Source organism: Dunckerocampus dactyliophorus, chromosome 6, assembly GCF_027744805.1.
Source record: "Dunckerocampus dactyliophorus isolate RoL2022-P2 chromosome 6, RoL_Ddac_1.1, whole genome shotgun sequence".
NCBI classification, from domain to species: Eukaryota; Metazoa; Chordata; class Actinopteri; order Syngnathiformes; family Syngnathidae; genus Dunckerocampus; species Dunckerocampus dactyliophorus.
Window position 1 is genome coordinate 12387038 of NC_072824.1, and position 26297 is coordinate 12413334.

The 26297-nt window shown below is 39.7% G+C and overlaps 1 long non-coding RNA gene across 1 annotated transcript; it reads right to left on the reverse strand.

Moving 5' to 3' along the window:
• Positions 1 to 464: 464 nt before the first annotated feature.
• On the reverse strand, positions 465 to 26043 carry LOC129182209 (uncharacterized). Its single transcript, XR_008570590.1, has 3 exons — positions 25294 to 26043; positions 6793 to 6920; positions 465 to 6620 (listed from the first exon to the last, which is right to left on the reverse strand). It is a non-coding gene; the product is annotated as an uncharacterized LOC129182209 (long non-coding RNA).
• Positions 26044 to 26297: the final 254 nt, after the last annotated feature.

The window sequence follows — 26297 nt, forward strand, 5'->3', positions numbered from 1 at the left end:
CACTGGTTGCTTTGCAGATGTGTGGACTTCCTCAAAATATGTGAGATTAAGCAGACATGACCAGCAAATGTGGCCTTCAAGTTATTTTATGCCTCTTTTTTGTGTTAACTCGACTGCTGAACAAATCCCTTGGCGCGAGGTTCACGTCTGTGTGAACGTTTGCAATGCTCAAACAAGTCAAGCTACTTTTTGCACTCCTAGTTATTAAGCATGCATCGCACCTCATTCACACCTACTTCAAAGCCACTCGTGCGGCAACAAGGAATAAAACGCTAGACGGTAGAATGGGATCATTTCCCTTCTAGAACTTTTAACCTCCTGTGACTCAAAACTTAAAAAAAAAAAGATTGCTGCTCACCAAATTACCTGAAATATTACCTGGGACTGTATCACAGTGTTACTAATAGATTTGGAAAGTGGAAAGTTTATCTTATGAACTTATGGGAAATAACTGGTCATTTGTGGTAGTTCATATCATTCCTTAATTCATGGTCATGAGAATTACAATACTATGTAACTATATAACATTGACATGACAAAATCACATTTGACATTGATTATTAAAGCTGCAATACATTTATTTCGTTCACCAACAAAAAACAATGCATGATTAAAAATTCACACAACATAAATACATTACATCCTGGCATGGCATTACCAGTATTTTGTCCTGACAACATTAAAGTAACAATGTGTAGTAATTCAAACTTAAAATAAGACCTCCACTTAAATAACACCACGCATAAAAATAAACACCTCAGAAAAAAATAACAGGTAGTCTCACAAAAATATACAGTCTAACCCTGGTTTGTATAGGCCCCGCTTTTTTGTGTAATTCAGTTTTTGTCGAAAATATTGGCTAAAATTTTGCTCCGGTTTTTGTACACTGTCTTGGTTTTTTAATGAACTAGTCTTTTTGCTTTGTACTGTATGGTTCCATGAAGTCAAGTGGCCAAACAAAGCACACTACGTGTTGCTGCCTGTCTGTGCATTTTTTATTGAATGCAACTGCTGCAGTAAATAACCTACCATGGGGCCAAAGAAAGTTGTGAATGTCAGCAATTTGATAAAGAAGGTGAGAAACACTATAAAACTCGATACAAATTTATTTTTTGTTCTTTTTTTTTGGGTACCTGGAACGATTTAATTGGATTTACATTATTTCCTTTAGGATTGTTTCGTTTTTTTATTGGAGCTTTTGGAACAAATTAATGACGAAAACTGAGGTTCCACCGTATTGAAATAAAAAAATATACAGTCGTCCCTCGCAATATCAAGGTCTGATTATTGCTCTCTCGTTATACTGTGTTTTTTCAGAAATTAATTAATATATTATTGTTTCATGGTTTAGACCAGGGGTCACCAACGTTTTTCCTTGTGAGAGCTACTTTTACAAAATGAAAATGACCAAGAGCTACTCATTTTTGTAACATTTATTTTCAGAGCTTATTTTAAACCCAAACAAAGCGAATATGCTTGTTTTACCAGAACATGAACAAAATGCTGGTGTCCACAACTCACATTTTGTATTTCAGAATGCATTTCTTTCTACTGTTCTTTCATTATTAACTCAAAACCTGAATGAAAAGCAGGCTTGCAGGCACCTCATGTGGTCGTGGGGGGCTACCTGGTGCCCGCGGGCACCACGTTGGTGACCCCTGGTTTAGACTATGGCAGGGGTGTCCGCGGCCCGCGGCTATGATTTTATCAGCCCGCAACACAGTCTAAAAATGTAATTTAACAAGGAAACTTAAGAAAAAAAACAAGAGCAGAAAAAATGACAAAATCAATCAAAAGTCAAAATATTTAGAAAAGAGTTGTAATCTAGCAAGGAAAAAAAGCCATAATTTCACAAGAATAAAGTAATAGTATGAGGAAAAATGTCATTTTTGTAGCATGAAGTTGAAATATTAAAGATTTTTTTTTTATTAAGTTAAAAACAATGAATAAAGTTGTAATTTTTGGAAACTTAGGTTGGGGGGGTGTTTATAACATGGGAATAAAGTCAAAATATTAGGAGAAGAAAACATACAAGAAGAAAATTTAAATATTTTGATCCCAAAAAAATCAAGACCAGAAATTTGACCTGAGTAAAGTCTAAATATTAAGCGAAAAAAATAATTTTCTAATGAGAAAAAAGTTTCAATTTTATGAGAATAAACTTCTACAATTAGGAAAATTATAATTTTAGTAACAATGTTGAAATAAAGAAAAAATACATTCTTGTTAAAAGTTATAAAGAGAACATTTACAAGCGGAAAGCTGGAATGAAATTGTTGAAAAATTAAACCAGCAGAAAAACAGCTGTAATTTTACGGGAATAATGTAAAAATATTAAGAAAAAATGTCATCGTCGAATGAAGAACAAAAGTTGCATTTTTAAAAGAATAAACTCGTAGTATTTTAGAAAAAACTTCATTTTTAGTAGCATTTCACCTATACTACAAAGGTGAAATGCATTTTTTTCTTGAGCTACAAAAAGCTTTTTAGCATATCTCTATGTGTTGGTTTACAAAATATCAAAGTGGCCCTTGCATCCTTTCATTTTTCAGTATGTGGTCCTCGCTGGAAAAAGTTTGTACTCCCCTGGACTATGGTCTATTATTAGTCAAAACATATTGAAATACAAGTGATATGTAGCAGTCTGATCACTAGGCGGCAGTAATGACACAAAACATGAAGACTTGAGATGACCTTACATTACATTACCCTAACACTCCATAAAGTCAGCCATGCCATGTCCAACATGATAGAGTGTAAAAGAGTTCTCCTCCCATTCCGTGGGGAAGTTTTTGGCTTCTTAAAGGACATCTGCACTTTTTTTTTGGAATTTTGCCCATCATTCACAATCCTTATGTGTAACATGAACACATATTTCTTTCCTTCTTTTATGCGTTCTAAGGAGAGAAAACGAGTTAATATCAGCCAGCTAACAATAAACGTCATGGGAGGTACCTATTTTGACACTAAAGCCCTAAAAAAAAACAATAAAATGCCAACGGTGTTCCATTTACATAACTGACCAATATATTAACCAAGCTACAGTGATTTTGTCATTGTAGCAGCTGACACGAAAACCTATATTTATTTGGCGGAGTAACACTACGCCTCGCTCGTCTTAGCGTCACTCACAACGTCACTAGCCACTGCCACCGGACAGAAGGAAGAGTGGATACTACTGGCTCTCAATGTTGCTATGAAGACTCATGTTTTAAATAATCAAAATACGGCAAGATACTGTAAGTATTACATGTTAATGCATGACCACAGCCTTTTGTGTGCATAGAAAAAGTTTTACAATTTTCAGTTCAACTTTTTTTTTTTCTTTTTAGAGGGTTCCATAGACGAAATAGGTTCCTCCCGTGATGTGCATTGTTAGCTGGCTCATACTAACATGTTTTCTCTCGTTAGAACGCACAGAAAAGGGAAAGAAATATGTGTTCATGTTTCACATAAGTATTGTGGATGATGGGCAAAATTCCCCAAAAAGTGCAGTTTTCCTTTAAGTTAACATGAAATAAATTTGAGGCTAGCTTGTTGACTTGCTCGCTAGTGGCCATCTCGAGTCCCTGCAGCATAAGAGTTGCGCAATGTGTTGTAAACAATGAATAATAGGAGTGTAAAGGTGACTATAGGTATGTTATTTCATGTCTACGGTGCTCCGATAATGTTAAAAAAACATATTTAGAAAGTCCTAAACATGTTTTCTATGCTCTAACTACGAAAATATTTGATTTATTAACACTGAATCCTATATCACGGTGTCTGTCTATTCTACAGTCTATTCTTCAACTACAAAAGTATTCCATTTATTAACATTGAATCCTATATTGCGGATATTCATTTATCACAGTCTGGTCTGGAACCAATTAACCGCTGTTAACGAGGGACGACTGTATTTAAAAAAGTAGATCTATAATATTAAGATTTTTAATACAAATCCTGCATATTAAACACTTTACCCCAAATAAATACCTAGCACTCTCTGAAGTTGAGTAAATAAACACCCGTGTACACTATATGAGAAAATACATTAATTTAAAGCTGCCACTCTCAGTGCAAATGCTTATTTTTGTGCTAAAATAGAGAATTCCAATGTCACAAGTGTTGGCCAATCAACACATGACAAGATATTCTATTGCGATTTGAACTGTGACATATCACGTGTCTTTCTCGAGGTTTATCTCCCAAATATATCTAAATATATATCCAAATAGAAATTGGGCAGCTGGTGGTGCTTCAATTCACATGATCACGGAACACAAGTTCAGTGCTGGTGCATCACAAGCAACAAAAAGCCAGGATACTGAATCTTTCAAAGGCAGCCAAAAGGTAACATCTCGTACCTTAGCGCATTTGTCATTTTTATTCTCCGCGTCTCATTCAGTACCAAAATTAAATCAGAGCTTCCAACTGCTGAGTGCAAGTCTCAAGCGGCTCCATAAATCAAGAGGTTATTTTCGCATTGTAAGTGCGTTTAGGTGTAAGGTTGCAAATGGTGGATGTAATTGACACGCAGGCAGGGTGTCAGGGCTGCTTGAAAAGCCAGATGGAGGGGACTTGACATATTTTCATTTAAAAGCTTGTTGAGCGTTAATCCTGTATTGTCATTCAGTTGTCATTCAGTTGTAATCCATGACCAATTAAACAGCATTGCAAAATGTGAATAATGTTGTACTTTTAGATGGTAAATGCGATGGATATTGGAGGAAGGCGCCAGTGGTTTGATCAGTAAAGTTTATTCTCCATCATCCTAGTCTCATCTCCCCATTATCTAGCTTTGTTTTATAATTGTGACTCCACTCACACCTTGCCAAGGCTCTGCATACATTTTAAATAAATAAAGCCAGCAGGCTCTTTGACCATTCAGCTCACAGAAGGATTGCTGGCCATGAGCAACACTGTGACATCACTACGGTACAGCTGAGTTATGTATAACCGTATTAACGTTTCCTAGGCCCACAAGTCACTGTGTTGTAGGAGAACCAAAAAAATGTGTCCCAAAAGCCAACAATGAAACACTTTTAACCCCAGCAAACTACAGTGCGCTTTGTAAGCTCCCCCCCCCCAGGAAATGTTTTAAGTCACATTTAAACATTTTTAACTGTCATGCAAGTGTAAAAATATGTTAACCTGTGATCATCGTAACAAGTGCATCACAGACATTATTTTGTTGAGAATTTTTGCCAAAATTTGGAATATACCGTCTTGTTTCGTACAACAAACCAGTCCGATTGCCCTGTGCTTTTCGTTCCACAAAATCAAGTGCCCAAACCAAGCACCTTACCCGTTGCTGACTCACTGTCCTTGCATTTTTTTATTGAGCACGGCTGCTAAATAACATGCCATGGGGCCAAACAAGTTGCAAGGGCCAGCACTTTGATAACAGGGATGTGAAACGCTATTGAATTCAATCTCGCCAGGATGTATGGGAAGTCCGTATCAACATTACGTCCCGCCCAGTTGTCATTTAGAATTATTTCACATAGTTTTATGCATGTATAGCTATAATTATTCTCGATAAAATGTATTTTTTGGTTCATATTTTTGGGTGTATGGAATGGATTAGTTGGATTTACATAATTTCCCAATGGGCAAAGATTTCCACGGTTTTTGTATGTTTCAGCTTTGATCAAACCTTTTGGAATGAATTAATAACGAAAACGGAGGTACCATGTAACTGTCACACAAGTGTAAAAATAAGTTAAACACTGTCAATAGTAAAACATAAAAACATTCTTAATTGTCACAAAAGTGTAAAAATAAGTTAAACACTGTCAATAGTAAAACATAAAAACATTCTTAATTGTCACACAAGTGTAAAAAGAAGTTAACCGCTGTTAACAGTAAACGTTAAAAACAATAAAACAGTCATGACGAGGGTTTAATGCAAAAGCTCGTTCATTCTTAGTTGCGTCACAAGTGTAGTAAGAAGTTAAACGCTGTGTATAGAAAGACATTAAACCAATAAAAGAGTAAAGAAAGATTAAAGAAAACATAAAACAGTAATGCAGATTTTGGTCTTGTCATTAATGCTCGTCAACCATTCCACTTTTGAACATTCATGACTGTTCTACAAGTGTAAAAAGAAGTTAACCACCCGTTATTTGTAAAACATTTAATGCGACACAGCGCTTGTTGATGTTGGAATTCTCTCCCCATGCGTTTCCTAACACCCCTTGTTGAGGCTGTGTTTGGAGACCAAAAAAAGCCAAAGAAAAAGCAAAACCAGTTCATTCTTTTGATGCTCCCTAACTTGGCGTCTCAGACTCTCAAAGATTCTATGCAAATAAAGATATTTTTCCCAAAATGTTGAGTGCAAGTATGAAGTGTATGACCTTAGGAGGCTTTAGAGGCTGATGATGAGTACCATGAAGTATGACATCATGAAATAACACAGCAGCCCTGTCAACATGAATAAATAGCATGGAATTATATTTGAATATTTGGCAAGCCGATATATATAAATAAAGAATGTTGATCCTGGAGTCAAGTGTGGTCCGTGTTGTTGTTCTTATGCTGCAAGAATGAGAAGGAGCTTCCAAGAAGGCACATGGCTTCCCTTTCAGCTGGCACACCGTGGCTATCGTCCAGCACTGAAACCTCCAAAGTCAGGTCCACTATACAAACAGCAAAGGATTTTTTTGTGGCACAACAGGGGACGTAAAGAGAACAAAAACATGATATAAGAAGTTATGTGAAGTAAGCACACTTCAGCATCAACATACACACGTCAATATTTGTTTTGGGTTTTTTAATCATTAACAGGGGCTAACTTATTTTTACACTTACTGTATGTGACAAGTAAGAGTTGTACGGTACAAGTGTCATCCGTGTAAAACGGAGCTGCGGGTGGTGGCTTGAGAGTTGTGTATTTGGAATGTGTAGTTCCGGAGGAGTTGGCAGACTGGCTGGATCACCTGGACAAAGAGAGGCTTGATGAGCAAAGAGGCAACAAACCTGTGTAGCATTCATGCAGGAAGGGGTCTTAGCACACAGACTGTGTAACAATACGACACAGGCTGCTTGTTGTCAGCAGGCATCTGACTGAGTACTGAGTAACGTCAACATACACATTGTCATTTGTTATCAAAGTTAAAGTAGAGTCTTGTTATTTCACGATCAACAGTGCTTTGTTATTTTTTTACACATGTGTAACATCAAAAAGTGAAATGGGTTTGGTACATTCAAGACACAATGACTTGCATGGCAGTTAGGGATGTTAAAATGTTCCTTAAAAAGTGGCTGTACAGTGAATACATGTTTTATGATGGTGGCAGTTTAACCACGGAACAGATGAACTCTATTTCCAAGCTCCATTTTTTAAGAGATACTTGATGCATATGCTTGATATATGCATCTTTTACTGTGGTGCCACTGGATGCATTTGACAAATAAACAAATGCTGCAATATTGGGGGTGTCACAGGGTCTCGCGAGGGGGGTATAGCCTACACACAAAGTGCAGAAGAGTGTAGCCTCGTGAGGAGCAACGCAAGGTAACGTGGTCTAAATTAAATTAGTACAAAATGTACAAATCGCAAAATATTGTCATATGTTTTTTATATCTTTTTTTCAAAACTCGTCGTTCTCGTAGCGCCAAACTCATGTATCGTCCTGTCTCGCGAACTGAGTGTCTTGTGACGCCCCTCTGCAATATGCATTAGAAGTTATAGAAAAACATTTCTCGACAAAAGCGCAAAGTATGAAACTCTTGACTAACACAGTCAGGGAAATTATAAACTGGTTATTATAAACTGACAGCAGACATACACTGAGCTAGCAAGCTTTGTGGCTCAGTGTAGCACGGTGGAGCCGCACAAAAACCGATACTGATGTGATGAGATATGTCATTTTTAAGCCAATTATTATGGGACGTCCCTATTTGTGTTTTCCCTAAGCATATTCCACACATAAACACACGCAGCACCAATTAGTTCTTGTTTACAATGATTGTTTCAATCAACAGACCTGTTGTATGCTGCTAAAAGACAAAAGTATGAGAAGTACAAAAACACAACTGTCCGCAGCCACTGAATGTGATTATGCAAACTCCAAGGCCGAGCAAAGCAGCAGCTGATGTTTTCCAAGAGGCTTAAATAACTTCCATTGACAGCCTTAATAGAAGCGAGAAACCCATTTTGTGCCATGGAAGAAGATGTTTGGGGTAAATGGGTTTTCCCTTTTTCTTTTGTTTAGTAATATCTTCAGAGCCAAGCTTGGCACAAAGGCCCTCTGAACTAGAGGGCCTTCAAGTGAGCCATGAGGCTCAGTCGTAGCCTTGATTAGCTGCAATGTTATTGGAAAAAAAAAAAGCCCACTGCCATTGCTTGCCTTTTTTTTATTTTTGCAACACAAACCCAAACTGCCCTCTCTGTGTGTTGGGAGCAAAATGGCCACCTTTTCATGCCAGTGAAGAGGTTGGAAGCATAAAAGACTCACCGCTTGCTTCAGGTTTGTTTGGCGAGCTTTGGCAGCCCGACAGCCTCTTTGGCAAAGTATCTCGCTGCCAAAGCAAACACCCACTTTCATTTTTCTGACTCCGTACACAAGCTCGTGACTGTATCTGCGGCACTGAACACACATCTGCCAATTGCCCCGTGGAGCTCACGGTTACACAACACATAGCAACTACGTTGGAGTTCAGACTCCAATGGATTTTGCGAGGAGGTTGAGATGTGCCAACATGCATTGCCGAGCCCAAATAGCCGGAAAACAACTGGAAAGCAAAGTGGCTCAGTGGATGCTTGGCGGACGGAGAGCAGGAGAAGAAAGGAGGCACCCAAGCTCAGGCAGGGGGAGCACATCTCCACTTGGAGGTTCTGCATTAGTGGAATAGTTTCACACAATGCAAATGTGGATACAGTAAATATGAAGTGCAAACATAATCACTAAGACAAACAGGAGGATCAGGCGCACTGCTGATTGAACTCAACTGGTGCAGAAAGACACAATGGCCGAGAGCAGCCTGGCATTCCTTGTAGATTTGTGTGTACGCAGGGCCTGACGCCTGACTTACTACACATATAGCTGAGGGTCATGTGACATGTTTATGTAGATCGAAACACCAAAACTTAGCTGCACTGCACCACCCGGGCCTGCTATGTGGATGTTTACACTGGTGAAACCACTTTTCAAAAGGGCAAAGCCATTTCAAATACAATGGACCGCCGCCTATTCACGATTCAGCATTCACAGTCTCTTATATTCACAAATTTATGATTTTTTTTTTTATTATTTGCCCATTTGTGCGTTTTCTCTCTGCAAATAGGCCGTTTTTTTTAAGAAAACTAATTTCAATAAACGTAAGTTGGTAATAATTTATAAATAGGTAATAAAGCATAAAATGTACAGCATAATAATACAGCATACATGTAGGTAACTTGTATGACGGGGTCTATTATACAGAAGTCCTATAGATAATGTAAACCAAAGTGTCAGTATGACACAGTACAGTTTTTATACAGTTGATGTACTGTTATTACATATCCTTCATATTGTGGCTGGTGGTTGTATCATTGTGTGTATGAAGGCTTTGGGGCAATTGTGGCCAAGGCAAGACCACATACTGTATTTGTGAAATGCATCGAAATTGTCAGCCAAGAACAAGTCTGCTTCACTAAATCATTTCCTATGTGAAACATTTTTAAATTAGAACAATTTGGAAGTCAACCAGCAACACCGATTGAGTTGTGTTCAAGTTTGGAGGTTCTACCATACATTCACGAGTGTGTTTAAATCTTTAAAAATCTTACTATGCCTGATGAGCAGATTTTTTTTTAACTCGCAGGAGAATTACTGAAAATCAGTCCAGATGTGTTGACCAAATTTCCATAATTTATTCTCGAGTCTAAATGGGTCATGTAACGCACAGATGCAGAGGAAGTCATGCATTTATACATTTAAGGGGAAAAAACCTGTGTTGCATCACGGGAGGTCTAAGCTTGGCTTAAAAAGAACATCCACAGTTATGGGAGCGTGTTATTTTATCACTACTAAAATACGATCCCTATTGCAGATAATGATATGCTGGCATAGGCTCCTGCATACCCCCGCGGCCCGAGTGAGGACAAACAGCATAGGAAATGGATGGATGGATATGTGACAGTTTAATACACTTCTGTCTATTTACTTGAAGTGGTCATAAAAGCCACAACAGACAAACCGGTAAGAGTGTTCATGCTAGTTGCCATGTAATGTGCAATCCACCTTTTCTCGCCTTCTATGTTTTATCTGCATTATTTGCTCTTTGGATTCAAGTGGTTTCTTTAGTGTTGGTTAGCTGTCAGCCTACACCCTTTGACAACGGCAACCTTGGTTAAGCGTCGAGGGGACTCACCTTATGGGTGTGCCTCTTTCACCTGGCGAGTCAGTCCACCGTGCTATATCACTGACTTTGCAAATCATAACGCCCAATGTAGCACTTTTCTTATATCCACTTTCAAGTGACCCACATCACTGAGCTGCAAACCTGACTGGCATATGCACACACCCACAATGAAGATAAACGAAAAAGAACACAAATACAGTGGAACCTGCTTTTGTCTTAACTCTCGCTTAAGTTAAAGAAAAGTTTCTCATTAAGCCGACATAAAATCTTGAGACCCAATAGTGTAATTTCTATGAAAAATCAGTCAGTTTATGTCGACATGTGTTGTAGTATTGTCAACTTCCTCATTATTGCTGAAACCACAACAGCAACATCACTACTGTCACGTTACACTGCTTTAAAATGTGCACACACTGACTTTCTGTTTAATGCAAAGTCGGCTTCAAAATTAAAACACGGCGGTATTAATCTGGATTCTACACCCGTTGATTTATTTTTTTTAGATTGTTTTCGTAAGATTGTCGCATGTACAAAACCTTTACAGTCGATCTCTGCATTTTGCGGGAGTTGCGTTCCGGGATCACCAGCGAAGATATGCGAGTAATTGATGCGCCCATAAAAATGTTTATTTTTGACACTCACTCCTGCACCCTCCAAATCCCCTTACTAGCTAGACGTTGACATTATCCTCCAATTTCAGATCATTATTAATTAAACAAATTTAAATGATAAAATGTATCGGTACTCACGAGACAAGACGATACACAAGAATGGGTCTACGAGACGAGCTGAGATTTTTAATTTGACTTTTAAGAATAGTACGATGAAAAAATACACAAAATACATAACAATATATTGAATTCTACTAAATTAATTTCTACTGTTACACTCTGTGTACATGCTACCAGCCCCGCCTCCACCCACCAAGACAAAGAGACAATATGAGTGATAAAGGGCTCACTTCGTTCTTGCCGTTATTTTATGGAACAAATGCGCCAAGGTGCTGAAACCAATGCACAGAGTGAACTCTCTTCCTGCCTGTTTGGAGGCGGGAGACTAGGAAAACAGACACGCATGCACATGGCAATATATTGAAGCCAGCAAAGTTATCGGGTTCGTTTTCATTTTTGTGTGATTAATTACATTAATTTATTATTGTCCCAGGCCAGTGCCCACAAGACTGAGAAAGAAACTTTCTGAACAAGAAATCTTGTCACATTTTAATATCGTGAGATCTTGTGACAGTATAGTGCGTTCAAGGACCACCAAATAAAGCGCGAAATCTCAATGCTGGACACGAAAAAGCGTTATCAGTGAAGCATAAAGACTTATGCTGTACATTTGACCTGTATTATCATGTATTTATAAATTATTGTTGAATTAGAGTGAATGAGATGAGACTGAGAATGACACTTTTCAAAGGGAAACCAATGTAAATAAAACAATTTTCTGGCCAAAATATCTGTGAATTTAGGGGGCCGTGAATACTGAATTGTAACTGTGCGGGGATCCACTGAATTGTCATTGTAGTCAAGGCATTACCACAGCAGCTCTGTTAGATATGAGTATAAAATATTGTGATGCCAGCGGAATGACGATGAGGCAGGATGACTGTGCACAAATAAACCTGTTATTGGCATCTACAAAATAGCACTGTGTACCTGATCGAGCAGACAAATGGCACTGCCCCCCATAGCCCAACCCCTGAATCACAGCCTAGGACCATACACAATACCCCTGTGGCTACAATATCATATGAAAATAGAAGAATCAAAATAAAATATACAAAAATAGTGGAAAACTACTTCCACTTGCCATACAGTTTGATTCATTATTTGTTAAAACCACGTCTGGTTAGATGATGGAAGAAAGCCATCAAAAGAGGCACAGACACAAACATTTGTCCAACTGCATTAAACAATGTTGATGCGCCAAAATATTACTTTTCAAAGTTATTTAAGTGGAATATGGCAACATAGTGTAATATATTCATAGTATTTCCGCTTTATTCTCATAATATTACATACAGCTACAACTAAAGATTATTTTCTTAGTCAATTAATCTGAAGCTGGGTGTTTTGATTAATCAAATAAAGGGTTAGACCCTACAGTTGTGGCCAGTAGTTTTAAGAATGACATCCTGTAAATTCCGGTGTATAAGCCACAACTTGTTTCTTAAACTTATACAGCGGTGCGGCTAATTTATGGCTAAATTCTAATCTCGTGACATCTCCTTTATTTCAGAACTACTACTAATGTTTAAATACTGTGCCGCTCACGAGTCAGTGAGGAAATGGTAGCTCTTTCTTTAGCAGGAGCCAATCGTGAGCTATCAGTGCACTCATAACGAGCGTGTCATCCCATTGGAAATTGCAGGAGGTCATTATATATAACAGTATAACAATATAACAGTCAGACTCACGGTCATCTTACTAAGAACACCTTACTAAGAACACTAAACACATCACACAGCAACTTAACACTCACAAAGTATACCTGAAAAATATATAAACATGTACCAATACAAGTTTAAAATGAAAAAAAAAAAAACAACTCTTTGAAAGTTTTCCCATAATGCATTGCGTCTGAGCAACGCATTCATTGGGGCGCTGCAATGACGTCAGCCTCCCTCTGGCCTCTGAGCTCCGGACTCCTCTGGTTCTCTCTAGTGGACAGAGGCAGCATCGCCGCGCCATCCATCCATTTTCTATGCTGCTTGTCCTCCAATGAAATGCATTGCTCAAAGAAAATGCATTATGGGAAAACTTTTGAATGTTATTCTCATTTAAAACTTGTGTTAGTACATGTTTGTATATTTCTGATATACCTTTTGAATGTTAATTTGCTGTGTGATGAGTTTAATGTTTGTAAGATGAAACCGTGAGTCAGGCTGTTATATGAGTAATGACCTCCTGCAATTTCCAATGGGTTGACAAACCCGTTATGAGTTTTTTCATTGCTCATGATTGGCTCCTGTCAAATAAAGAGCTGCCTAGTCCTCACGGACTCATGTATGCCACAATATTCCATTTTATGACATGGACACGTTCAGCTTATACACTGGTGTGGCTTATATAGTATATGTACAAATCTGTTTTTTCTTCTAAATTTAGTGGGTGCGGCTTATACACTGCTGTGGCTTATGCATCGGAATTTACTGCAGGTGTTGGTTTTCACAAAGTTTGTTGCTTCATTGTTTTTAGATCTTTTTGACAGATGTTACTACGTCACTACTTTTTCCTTTGGACACACTAAACTGTTCTTGAATGGTTGGAAGAAGTTACTTTCGGAGGCTGTTTTGGTACCATTCTTTATCCATGACTGTGTTCTTAGGCAAAATTGTGAGTGAGCCCACTCCCTTGGCTGAGAAGCAACTCCACACATGAATGATTTCAGGATGCTTTACTGTTGGCATGACACAGGACTGATGGTAGCCCTCACCTTTTCTTCTCTGGATAAGCTTTTTTCTGCATGCCCCAAATAATCAGAATGGGGATTCATAAGAGAAAATGGGTTTACCCCAGTCTTCGGGAGTCCAGTAGCTGTATCTTTTACAGGATACCTGTCCGTCCTTGTTGTTTTTCTGGAGAGAAGTGGCTTCTACAGTATGTACCCATCTTCCAAAAGTCTTACAGATGCATTCACGCCTGCCTGCTACCATTCCTGAAAAAGCGCTGCACTGGTGGTGCCCAGACATCCCAGCTAAATCAATTTTCAGAGATAGTGCAGACATTTTCTGGGCTTTCTTTGACACCCTGAAGCCTTCTGCACAACAATTGAACAACTCTCCTTGAAGTTCTTAACGATCTGATAAATGATTGTTTTCGGTGCAATCTTACGAGCACCGATAGCCTTGCTTGTGAAGCCCTTTCTGTGCTGAGCAATGATGACTACACATGTTTTCTTCAGGTTACCATGGTTAACAGAGGAAAGACAAAGATTTCAAGCACGACCCTCCTTTTTAAAGCTTCCAGTCTGTTATTCTCACTCAATCAAGATGACAGAGTCATCTCCAGCTTTTGTCCTTGTGTGCACTTTCATCTATGTTAACCAGAGAATCACTAACATGATGTCAGCTGGTTCTTTTGTGGCAGGGCTGAAATACAGTACAAATGTTGTCATTCATTGTATCGCTCTTCACAACATTCTGGAGTATACAGTATGCAAATTGCCATGACAAAAACTGAGGCAGCAGACTTTGTCAAAATTCATATTTGTGTCTCTAAACTTTTGGCCATAACTGTAGACCAATCAACTCAATATGATGACACATACAGTTAATGGTTTGCTCCACAACATGTTAGAAAAAAGGCAAAAATGTTGGTCACTGGTTTCCAAAGTCAAAGCTGATGTGTGTGAATGTAGTAGAAATTCAATTAGTACATTGCAATATAATGTCATCTATTTTTTATATTCTTTTTTCTTACAAGTAATGTTCAAATCTCGTCTCGTTCTCGTTCGTGAAGTGAGTGTCTCATGACAGCCCTTTGCAATATGCAATATAAGTTATAGAAAAACATTTCTTTAAAAAATCATGAGTAATAGTCAACTATTATAACATGTCCTCTTACTGTCAATACAATTTGGAAAGCTGCACATTTCTATGTGGCACAAACATCAAAGAATAAAACTCTTGACTAACACAATCAGTGAAATTATAAAGTGGTTATAGCAAGGTATTTTTTTAGTAGCCTTTTGCTGCGAGTGATTCTTCCAAAGGTGCCCTATTAAATTAGAATTATTGAGGGAAGACGCTTTACGCACTCAACATACCCCCTAGCGCTTTACACTAATTACACATTGCATACTTACAATCCAAAGGCGAAACCCGGAAATAATTTGTGACCATGTTCTAATCTTGTCACATCTCCTATAATTGTAATTGTTTAAGTACTGTGCCGCACGCGAGTCACTGAGGTAACGGTAGCGCTTTCTTTGGCAGGAGCCAATCATGAGCTATAAGGGAAATCACAATGAGCTTGTCAAGCCATCGGAAATCGCAGAAGGTGATTACTCAATATAACAATCTGACTCACAGTGTCATCTTACGAAGAACACTAAAATCAGCACACAGCAACTTAACACTCAAAAAGAATACCTAAGAAATATGCAAGTACCAATATGAGTTTAAAATTAAAAAAAAAAAAACTACTTTAACTTCTTCCCCATAATGCAGTTCGTCCAGCAGAGCAGTTCATTGGCCAATGGCTGCCATGGCCACCAGAGGGAGTTCAGGAGCTCCCTGAGCTCATGAAGGAACAAGTTTCACACTCACCAGTTTTCCTGTCCTGTTGTGTTAAAAGCAATTATCCAAAAAGTATACGTCATCTAATTGTGTGACTGCGGGGTGCCGTGTTGCTGTGTGAAAGCACACACAGTCCTGCCAATGTCCCGCTTAGCTGCATTGTGCCGTGTCCTCTCTTATGGCTCTGATGCAGCTATGTTGCTGAATCTCTGTGTGAAAAGAGGCTTTAGTGTTTGTCTTCGTCCTGTGGCGGCACGTTTATCACTGTAAAGATGGAGTCACACTCCTACTGGGCGAACTGTGAAGCAGGCAGAGCTCCAGAGAAGAAAAGAAAGCACTTGCAAAATGCCACCCTTAATACCCAGTGTGGTGGGGAAGCACTCTGATCAAGCAGTTTTCAGTTCTTCCTTTGCCTAAATAGTTTGACAGTGTTGCCTAATTTGTGGCAGGACAAGAGCAACCTGCACCAACTTGCAACAATTTCAAAGTTAAATACAAGCAGACAGGGACCTACTGCACAATGTTTACACTCCAAATACACGTCATCTTTTGATTTACGACCACACTTAGGTCGGGAAACGATATTTGAAGATAATATAATAAACTGTCTTTGACCTGAAGGGATTTGGGGGAGGATCATCATGCGACTGGCTTTTGATATCATCTTATAAAAAGTCAGTTATGTATAAAGGATCACAAGTGTGATGCCTCAAGCTGAGTGAAATAGGAGCAAAGAAGCCAGATAGAATGCTCCCTGTGTAACTGGAAACCCTACGACGACTATCTAAACCTTCACTCACTGCTTCATTTGGGAGAGAGATGACACAGTGGAGGACTGGTTGGCGGCTGAGACACTGCCATGGGGGAAACACACGGTCAGTCCGGTGATAGCCGTATGAGATTCCACATGCTCTGATGAGTAATTCCTTCCTCCCTTCTCCATCACCATGTGCTTCATGGCCCTGAGTCATCCTCCACACTTTCCCTCGCTCCTTCTCCCAGTCTTTGTCAGTCTGTCTCGCTCTCTCTTACTCTCTGTTCTCGGTGGAGTCTTCCAATCCCCAAACGATAGAGCCCTCCAAGTGGGGGAGACTCAACGGAATAACTTCTAATGACTCATTCACCAAAGCCATGACAGATCACCACACCAAAACACACCCAGGCCTGCAGCCCAAATCAGTCCACAACCGGCCTTGCCCTCATGGTTCTCTCCCTCTAAAACAGGCAAATGATCACTGGCTGACTCACTTTGGAATCAAGGATGATTTCTAGTAGGGATGGCCCCATACCACTTATGTCCAATATATCGATATGGCAACTTTGTGTATCGGGCAAAACCGATACCCATCCAATACCTGTTGTCCGTTCTTGTTATCGTGATAGATTTTTACGTAGTCTGTACTTTCCTTCACTCTCAGGAGTCCACAACCTCGTAGTACATACAGGCTTTTGTCTTGCAACAGCCCCCGATAGCGTAAAATTGAACTGATCCATTCATGTCATATGACAACTGACCAGAAGAGCTGTGACTCCGTGCTGGAATCGACAAGCATCACAACAACAGCACCTATTAATGTGTTAATAGAGGAACGAGTATTAATCTACTTTTCATTTTTGATTATAAATACCAGATAATTGATTAATTTCAGAATGTTAGCCTTTATTATCAGGACTGAAGTTGACCAAAAGATATGAAAAATATTATTACAATTTTTGTTCCTTAATGGTAGCAACTAAACTATTAAGGTTACATTATTGAACAATATAACAGTAAACGATATCGACATAAAAAGAGACAAAAAAAAAATCTTGTATCACCCATCACTGCTCATAGGGTTAATGTAGACAATAAAAAACGTGTTCAAACTGTGCAAAAAAATATTCTGCTCCCCTGAAGGAAGAACTTAAACTGCCTGCAACATGACTCATGTTCTGCAATAGTGCTTTTTACTTTAAACTTTAAATGGTCATAGCTTTGAATGGCATTTTTCAAGGATTCAAGCTAAAACTGAATAGAGTGAAACTTTGTACAAAAGTTTCCAAGTTAGGCCTAAAAAAAAGGAAAAGTATTTTAATTCCAGCGAACATTGAGGGGCTATCCATACTGAAAGGTTTTCAGGTCAAAACGGCAAAGTATTTTATCACTTCAGCCTTTCATCCACACGGAAGGGGACTGTAGGTGCCCTGAAACGGTATTTTTAAAAACAGCTAAAATCTGAAAACGCCGGTTTGTCGTTTCCGCGTAGACAATCAATCCGCTGCTTGATGAAAATGATGACGTCATCGACCCTTCGTCGTCACGTGACCAGAAGTGAGCTTTGAACACAAGCCAACATAATATCTGAATATTTCGACTGGCATGACTCACCCCTGTCAACACCGATATTCATGTGGTTTCGTCTGCATTTCATCAGCGCCACACGTATGTGTGCCTTGTGTATTACATTGTTTTCACCCAGTGATCCGTTCCCATCTGGATACAACTATTTACCGTAAATTCCGTTGTATAAGCCGCACCGGTGTATAAGCCTCACCCACTAAATTTAGAGGAAAAAGCAGATTTGTTCTTATTAAGCCGCATCGGTGTATAAGCTGCTGGTGTGCACGTCATAAAATGGGATATTTAGTGCACAGAAAGACGTTACACAGAAAGATTTTTTAAACTTTTAATAAAATATTTTTTTCCAAACACTGCATGGCAGACAGTGGTGGAACACAGCAAATTAGCAGCGCAGAACAGTACACAGCTAGTTAAAATTAGTGCCGAATAGTGCATGTAACATACAGTGGATAACAATAGCCTACCCTCTTCCGTGTCAGAATTTAACAGCGTCCTAATTCCTTCGTCACACACGTTGTCGACTCCCTGTCTCTTTCCGTGAGCTGTGTCCTTCAATGGCAATAGTCTTAGCGGCCATGCTTCCAAGTCTTGACAGCCAAATCCATTGCTATCCATCCATCCATCTACTGTGCCACTTATCCTCAAATCCATTGCGTTTAACATGAAAGCGGCATCAATTTAATTTCTTCGTGTAGGTTCTATGATGAAAGTTTGTCACTACCGGGTTGTCACTGCGAATGTGCACAACACGTCTACACTCCGGTAGAGTAGGTTGCTGTATGCACCTAAAAGTTGGTTGCGACCTGCCATAAACAAAGAAGAAAAAGGAAGTGTCTATATTCCAGTACAGTAGGTGGCAGTATGCACCCAAACGTTGGTTGTGACCCACCATAAACAAGAAGAAGAAGAAGGTCTACATCCGGTCGTTTATTTCGGTAGTCAGTGTTAGATGGATAGATAGATACTTTATTCATTGCCAAGAGAACAACACTGCATTTCATGTTTTGTTTTATATGCTTTATTGTATCTGTATTTCTATTTATTAATGTATAGTGTACGTGAGCGGATATGAGGTGTACGCCTGTGGCACTACGTACATTGCGTAAGGTTTAGGGTCACTTGTGAAATTGCTGCATATAACACATTATTTCTGCTGGAGTTCCTCAGGACTTCATAAGAACCATGGCACAGTGGCACCTTTGTGGCCGCCTTTCAGTCATCATAGTGCGTGGATCCCCCCCCCCACCGGCAGATGCAGGTATGTGTCAACGCCATGGCTGCACAATTTTTTTTTTGTTTTCATTCAACATAACAGGCTTTGCAATCTTGGCGGTATACTTATGGTTTTTATTGAATAATCCAAATCCAACAATGTTTTGCATTTGATTATAGTATAAATTGTGCTCACTGTAAACTGGAGTGTGTGCATGCATAACCAGCTCCACTCAACAAGACCAGAGGGTTAGCAAATGCTGAGAACTGATGGCTTCTCGGCATTCTATGGTTCTTTCCTGAACTATTTTTTTGCCCTTATGATGGACTATGTTAGTAACAGAGTTTTCCGAAATACATATTTAAACAATTAGTAGTACTTCTAAAGTATAGGAGATGTCATGAGATTAGAACATGACCACAGCAAGCATCATGGGAAATGTAGTTTTTAGCCACATGTGAGCCGCACTGGTGTATAAGCCGCAGTTTTCAGTAGAGGCATATACACCGGAATTTACGGTACTAATCACCGTGTGGATGCATTTTTTTCAATTTGCCAAAACTGCCTAAGATACTTTACACTGAGTTGGCCTGTATTTCAATGACAGCAAAAACAAACAAAAAAAAAAACAGTTGCAATGTTGACCACAATTTAAATAATTATAAACTTGACCAATTGGACCATCCCTAATTTCTAGTCTGCATTAGTGCCACAAAATGTTAATGTAAAAAATGTGGTCAGTCAAGAAATGACGTAGTTGAAGCAGGGATATGACTAGCTTTGCCCTCACTGCAAATGCATAAAGTGGATGAATAGCATAAAACATGCAACGGAGGAAGTTGCTGTGTGTCCACACGCTGAAGAAGCCCCATTTACACAGCTTGTTAAAGCTGGGATTGATTTGCCTTTTTCCAGATCACACTTTTGACCCGTTTCCACCAAGCAACTATAGTACAGTATATTTTGTTGGCCTTTCCTTGAATACCAGTCATAGTAATGCAGTACTGTTTGCTTATGTAGATGCAAGGTAAACACGCTGCTCTCCATTGATTTGCCAACAGGAAAAAAATAGAAAGCGCCATTAAAAAAATACAATGGAGAGCGAAATGTTCATAGTTTGTGCCGTTTGTTTTGATAATGTCAGCATGCATTACAATTTCACTGTCGAGGTAAACACAAGCCTCTTTCACACTGCCTCTTAAAGCCAGTAATTGTGTGCCTTTCACTTTTACCCACAAATTTGCAGTTTTTAGAGGTAGTAACAGCTGTGTGAAAGGGTATTATGTTATGCCTTTACTGGGGTGTGAAGTTTTGAAAGCTCACATCCACGCAAAACATCACAAGCTCTTAACACAAGAGCTCCTGAGTCACTACAACATAATACTTGCCTGTAGAGAGGAAGTTATTGCAGCCTCATATAAAATCAACAATAATCATAATGTAGCGACCCGGAAGTTATGTGCAATGTTAAGAGTTTTATGTTGTCTGACTGTCTGTGAAGCTGCGAAAGTATCAGGCTGAGCCCTTGTGTGTGTGTGTATGTGTGCGAGTGTGTGCAGTGCAGTGTTGCATGGGTGGAGAAGCTACGTTCACTGATATTCTAGCTACATTTGCTGATATTCTTTCGGCCTGGTTGTAGCTGACATATAGCAATTGTTGATCGACCACCTTCTTGTCATTCTTATAGCATCTGTAGACGCTACATCAATAATATTAAAGCAAACAGCTCCGGTATCGCAATTGTATCGTTATCAGCAGATGTCCAAATTCAAGTATTGGGATAAGATCGGGAAAGGAAAAAATGTGGATCGGTGCATCTCTAATTCTCTACCTAAGCCTACAGGACTTGATTCGTAAGCTTTAACGTTCCATTGCGATCGATTCAGACTGAGCACCAAGAAAAATGTAAAATGGTACAGTATAATTGTCGTCTGCCCAGCATGCAATCCTTATGCCTTTCCATCTTTGGTTGCCATTTTCTGTCTCTGTACAGCTGCTGTCCTGTCTCTGCCAGCACGCTCGTCTGCTGCCTGTCAAGATGTCTCCTTGTTTATGAGTCCTAACACTCCCCTCTGCCTCCTTCTATTCCAACTGACTTGTACAGAGCACTCCAGCCGTGATTATTTACCCCTCTACCTGCATGTCCTTGTCTTTTTGAGTCAAACACTGACAAACAAGGCATTAGCATGCTTGAGTAAGACTCGAATAAGCAACAGCAGCATTATTCATGTGTCAAGCACTGAGATTGTTAGCTGGGGAGATGCTTTTCATTGCGAGTGCGCAGCTCCCAGATAAGAGTTGCGAACATTTCCACCTTGCTAATCAACATCAGCAAACATGTTGTGCAAGTTGGAGAGCAAACCTCCCGTGAGGCAGAGCGCCGACTGTATTTCTTACGAGCATTTCCAAGGTACACGGAATCGATGCAACAAGTTGTTGTTGTACACTTTTGTTGACCATTGCAAGAGCAATAAGGATTTTTAGGGGCATTATGACTGGGTTAATAAAACACAGCTGCCCCTAAAAGTCCCTCACTTTTCTTGCTGCCTTTTCTCTCCCTGCCTAGCTTATAACCAGACTTTTCCCATCACACTACCCCACACTTCCCGACCCCTCAGGGGGAGGCCTTATAACTTTGGTGTCTGCAAGACATGGCCGCAACATGCTGACCTCTTTTAAGGTGAGCCGGGTCATGTCGTTCACACAAACGCCACGCACGATTTGAGGTATTTACAAATTGTGTATATCTTGTGGATGTTCATTGGTGTGTGCAGCGACGTTCGAATGGGGGCAGGGGGGTTAGGGGAAGGAACACTCGCCGTGTTCATTAGAAGTTCAGCTTTCACGGGAAAAGTTAAACAAAGCTTTTATCTCAGCGATTCTCCTGGACGTGACTGGGTTGTTGCAAGCCGTTGAAGCAAATGAGGCGGCCTGAGGCAGAAAACAACCTGGGGGCTGGGGCGGTGGGGGGGAGTCTATTTAAAGTAAGTCTACAACGCTGCACACAGATAGTGTGAGAATATGAGACAGGAGCAGTCGGAGGAAAATTAAGATGTTAGCTAAATGGTTCTGATTGGCAACAATGTGAGCTCAGTCCGTTTAATATGATATCTTTGTCATTTTAATGAGCACACTGTAGTCGCTGCTTATTCAAAACAGGCTGGTTCCAGTGCAGTGGACCTCCCTTAGCATGCTCGCACCGACCCACTTCACTCCTGCTGCACTTTTGACCCAATTCGTCTCATCTGTCCTCTATGCTTGTGCCATTGCACCTTAGTAGGCAACCCAATGACGCACTAGACACATTTCTGCAAATATATAAGGTTTTTTAAATTATTCATAATGAAATTGCTGGATTTATCTTATCAACTCATTATAAAAGAGGGGATGTGTAATTACAACACCCACCACTTTATAGGCTTACTAGAAATACGTTTAAACCAAATAACTTTTTATTAAATTAACTTTAGACATTATATAGCCTTTTTTTAGTGAAACTTTTTTTGAGAGAATTTTAAAAAATGATTGTCATTGTATTATAATATTGATATTGATTAGTTTTGTGTCAAAAAGTACAAAATGTACTTTTGTACTATTCACATAGTACTTATTAGTGCTAAATAGGTCAGGTAACAAAAGGAGGCCCATCTTTTTAGACTCTCAGCAACTTTGCCATTAAATTAACAGTTTTGCAATGTTCTCGGTTTATGTTCTACTGGTTGTTGAAAATTTTAAAATTAATAAGTTAATAACTAAATAAGTCATAAAAATTGTAATTTGTCATATTAATAAAAAATTGCAGACGCAGCAGTGGCACAACACAGCGGCAGAAGTTTGCCCTCCCATGCAGCCCACCACCACAGCTTTTTTTTCTGGCCCCATGTCGGGTTATTTAACAGTCGCACTCAATAAAAAATGCACGGAGAGTGAGTCAGCAACACGTAGGGTGCTTTGTTTGGACACTCGATTTCGCTGAACAACACAATAGAGTGCAAACGGCCTAGTTTGTAACGTGCAATATTGTGCGAAAACCGAGACTGCATTCAAAAACAGAAGCCAAATTTTGGAAATGATTTTAGACAAAAAACAAATAATACCAAAACCAGAGTGTAGGAAAACTGAGGTTTGATTGTATTCACTTCTTTTTTTTTTATTACAGTCATACCTCAATTTTTGCAGGCCCTGTTTTTTTGTAGGATTCAGTTTTCGACAAAAATTATTGCCCAAAATTTGTTTCTGTTTTCATACACAGTCTCGGTTATTGTACGGGCAAACATATTAGGCGCAATGTTTGTATCATTCCCACGAAGAAACCCACACGTTGGTGACTCAGTCTTGTTGTGTTGCTAATACACTGCGTGAGCCCAACTGTGTTCATAACGTGTCTTTTACTAAATGTGCCGGTTAGCATGCTCAGACCTCCCACCACCATCACCACTCCCAGCACTCTACGACATCATCCCTGGTTGACTCTGTAGTTCTTTGCTGACACAGCTACACCACAAACCTGTGATTTTATTGAGTGCGGCTACAAAATAGCCCACCATGGGGCCAGAGAAAGTTGCAAGTGCCAGCACTTTGATAAGGAAGGTGCAAAACACGAAGGTGGTGTCCGCGCATGTGGCTCTCTGTTGCCCTCCTCCCTCTCCACTCATCGCCGTCTTTGCCAACATGAGTGAAGATAAAAGTGATGTTAAATGCTCATTTATCAATTTCATTTGTCATTTATATGTATTTCGCTTTGTTTTCTGCATAGTTATTTTCTATAAAATGTGTTTTGTGTTAATATCTTGAGGTGTCTGGAACGGATTCATTATTTCTTACGGGAGAAAACTGATTTGGGTTTTGTACGATTCGCTTTTCGACTGACCCTTTGATTAATAACAAAAACCGAGGTACCACTATATTATACCAACGATGTAGCAGCATAATATACTTTTATTACATGATCACTATTACTCATTGCGTTCATTGTATTTCTTCGCTGATTGGCTGGGAGAAAATCATGTTTCCTGCGACCTTTCCAAATATGGTTCTTTGCTAAAGTGTTGCTATAAAGAAACATTCAATTACCATAAGTTGATCATTTCAAACTATTTTCACAACCCTTAATTTTAATAATCCCCAGACCTTTTTTTGTTTTTTTAAATAGAATACCACACGTTAGCAAAAGTCTTACCTATGTGTCACTTGCAGCACGGAGATGCTATTATGCACTATCCACCAACTCCTCGTCCTTTTGCCTCCTCTATTAATTACATAAAGCATCTAGTGTCAGGATGCTAAATTCATTAGTCAAGTATGTCCGGCACGCCAGGGTCAGGACAGATATAGAAACAGGCCTCCATCACAACTTCTTCTCCACCTGTTGGATGTAATGGAGCTTTTGCAAAATTTGGAGGCTTTACAGGCAAAACTTCGGACTACACTTCCTTTTGTGTCTCAGTAAAGTACTTCAAAACCACATTAAAAACGTGTGGTAAATAAGAAGCATTCAGCTCACTAGTAATAACGACACCTGTCACCTGTTTGTTTTGTGCCCACAAGAATGTATGACATAGGTTTAGCTTCTATAGCCAGTTATTGGGCAACAGCGCTCACTGCTTGATCAACTGGGTTGTCAATTTTAAACGATTGTATGAAACTATCTGATTTAGAGAGATATTTAAAAGTGACATCACTATCTTATTAGTTGATAGCAGCACATTTTTTTGGAGCATTTCATTTGGGATTATGCAGAAGGTCTGTACATCAGGTATTAATACAACATGACTGTTCTATGAAGGGCTTGCATATATGTATATGTGGGAAAAAATGATGATGAATGAATAAAAAAGGAATACATGCTTTTTATTGTACAATGATGCATATTACCCACTTTTATTGATTTTTCTTCTGAATCTGTGCCGTTTTAGAGCTTTTTAGGCTATTTTATTACTTTGATTATATCTCCCGTCACGTGTTTTTTTGTGCAAACATGTCCTGTATCTTGCTGCTCACATGAGCCAGAAACTGGGACTTTGTAGGCCAGTTGAATAGATGGAGGACTCACCTTGCCCGCAAAGACCCAGCTCCTAACACATAAACATTGGTCTTACATTCTAGGAAATGTATTTGACATCCAAACAATAATTCTACACTGTAGGTAATGACATTGATACATACCCCGTTAAGCCTCAATGGTGTTACCTGCATGCAGGTGGAAAACAGCAGCATCCACAGTAGCCTTACTGTGTTTGTCTGCTTGTCTGGCTCTCTGCAGAAGATGTCATCTGCAAGTTCAAACTTCCCCGTCCATCCTCTGCCGCCGCCCCCAAAGTCACATCTGATCACATTCCGGATTAAGAAACGTTATCCTTTTTTTGGGGTGGGCGAAGCTTTTTGTGCATCTTTTCCTCACCACTGTCCAAACGCAACAGTGTCCTCCATCCTCCCTTTAAAAAAAGCCCCCACCCGTACTGAGAGATCCCGGGTGCACACCCTCACCCAGGCCACCGTCAGCATGATCCAACCCGGCAGGAGGGAGACGGAGAAAGCCTAGAGGTGGTAGTGGTGCTGCATACTGCAGCGACGATATTCCCAAACAGCTGGAAAAGAAGGAGCTGATATATGGTGCTGCTGGGCCCTCCCCAAAGCGGATAAGTGGTAACCTGGTTATTTTCAGCGCGTCACTGGCTCCTCTCCAATTATAGGACTCAGTCTTGAGAAGTGTGGGGGTGGTGGGGGTTGCAGCACGCGTGGTCCCATATTCCCCATTAATCAGAGGGGAAAAAAAGGAGGAATTCTCAAATGCACCACAAGGAGTAAATGTGTGTTCTTAAAAGTGCACGCATTTCTTCGCAGCGCGCTTGGCTTTGTCAAGGTGTTCCCCGCGTTGTGTCACGGCGGCTCTGAAAGCTTCATCGTGGGTTCATCTCGCCCCGGTCCCCTCCCCTGGACAGCGGCATAGTAGCGTGCCGCGACCCCTTGTGGCAGAGATACGTCGTTGCACAGCTGTCACGCAAGTGGACTTGTTTGAGTTGGTCACATGACACTGTCAGGGGTTGTCAACATATTTTTTTGTCTAGATATACTCGTTTGTTTAGTTTCACGTTTTCTTTTGCTATTTTCTTCTTTCATAAGATGTACCACTTTTACTGACTGTGGTGTCAGCTGAGATAAAAAGATCC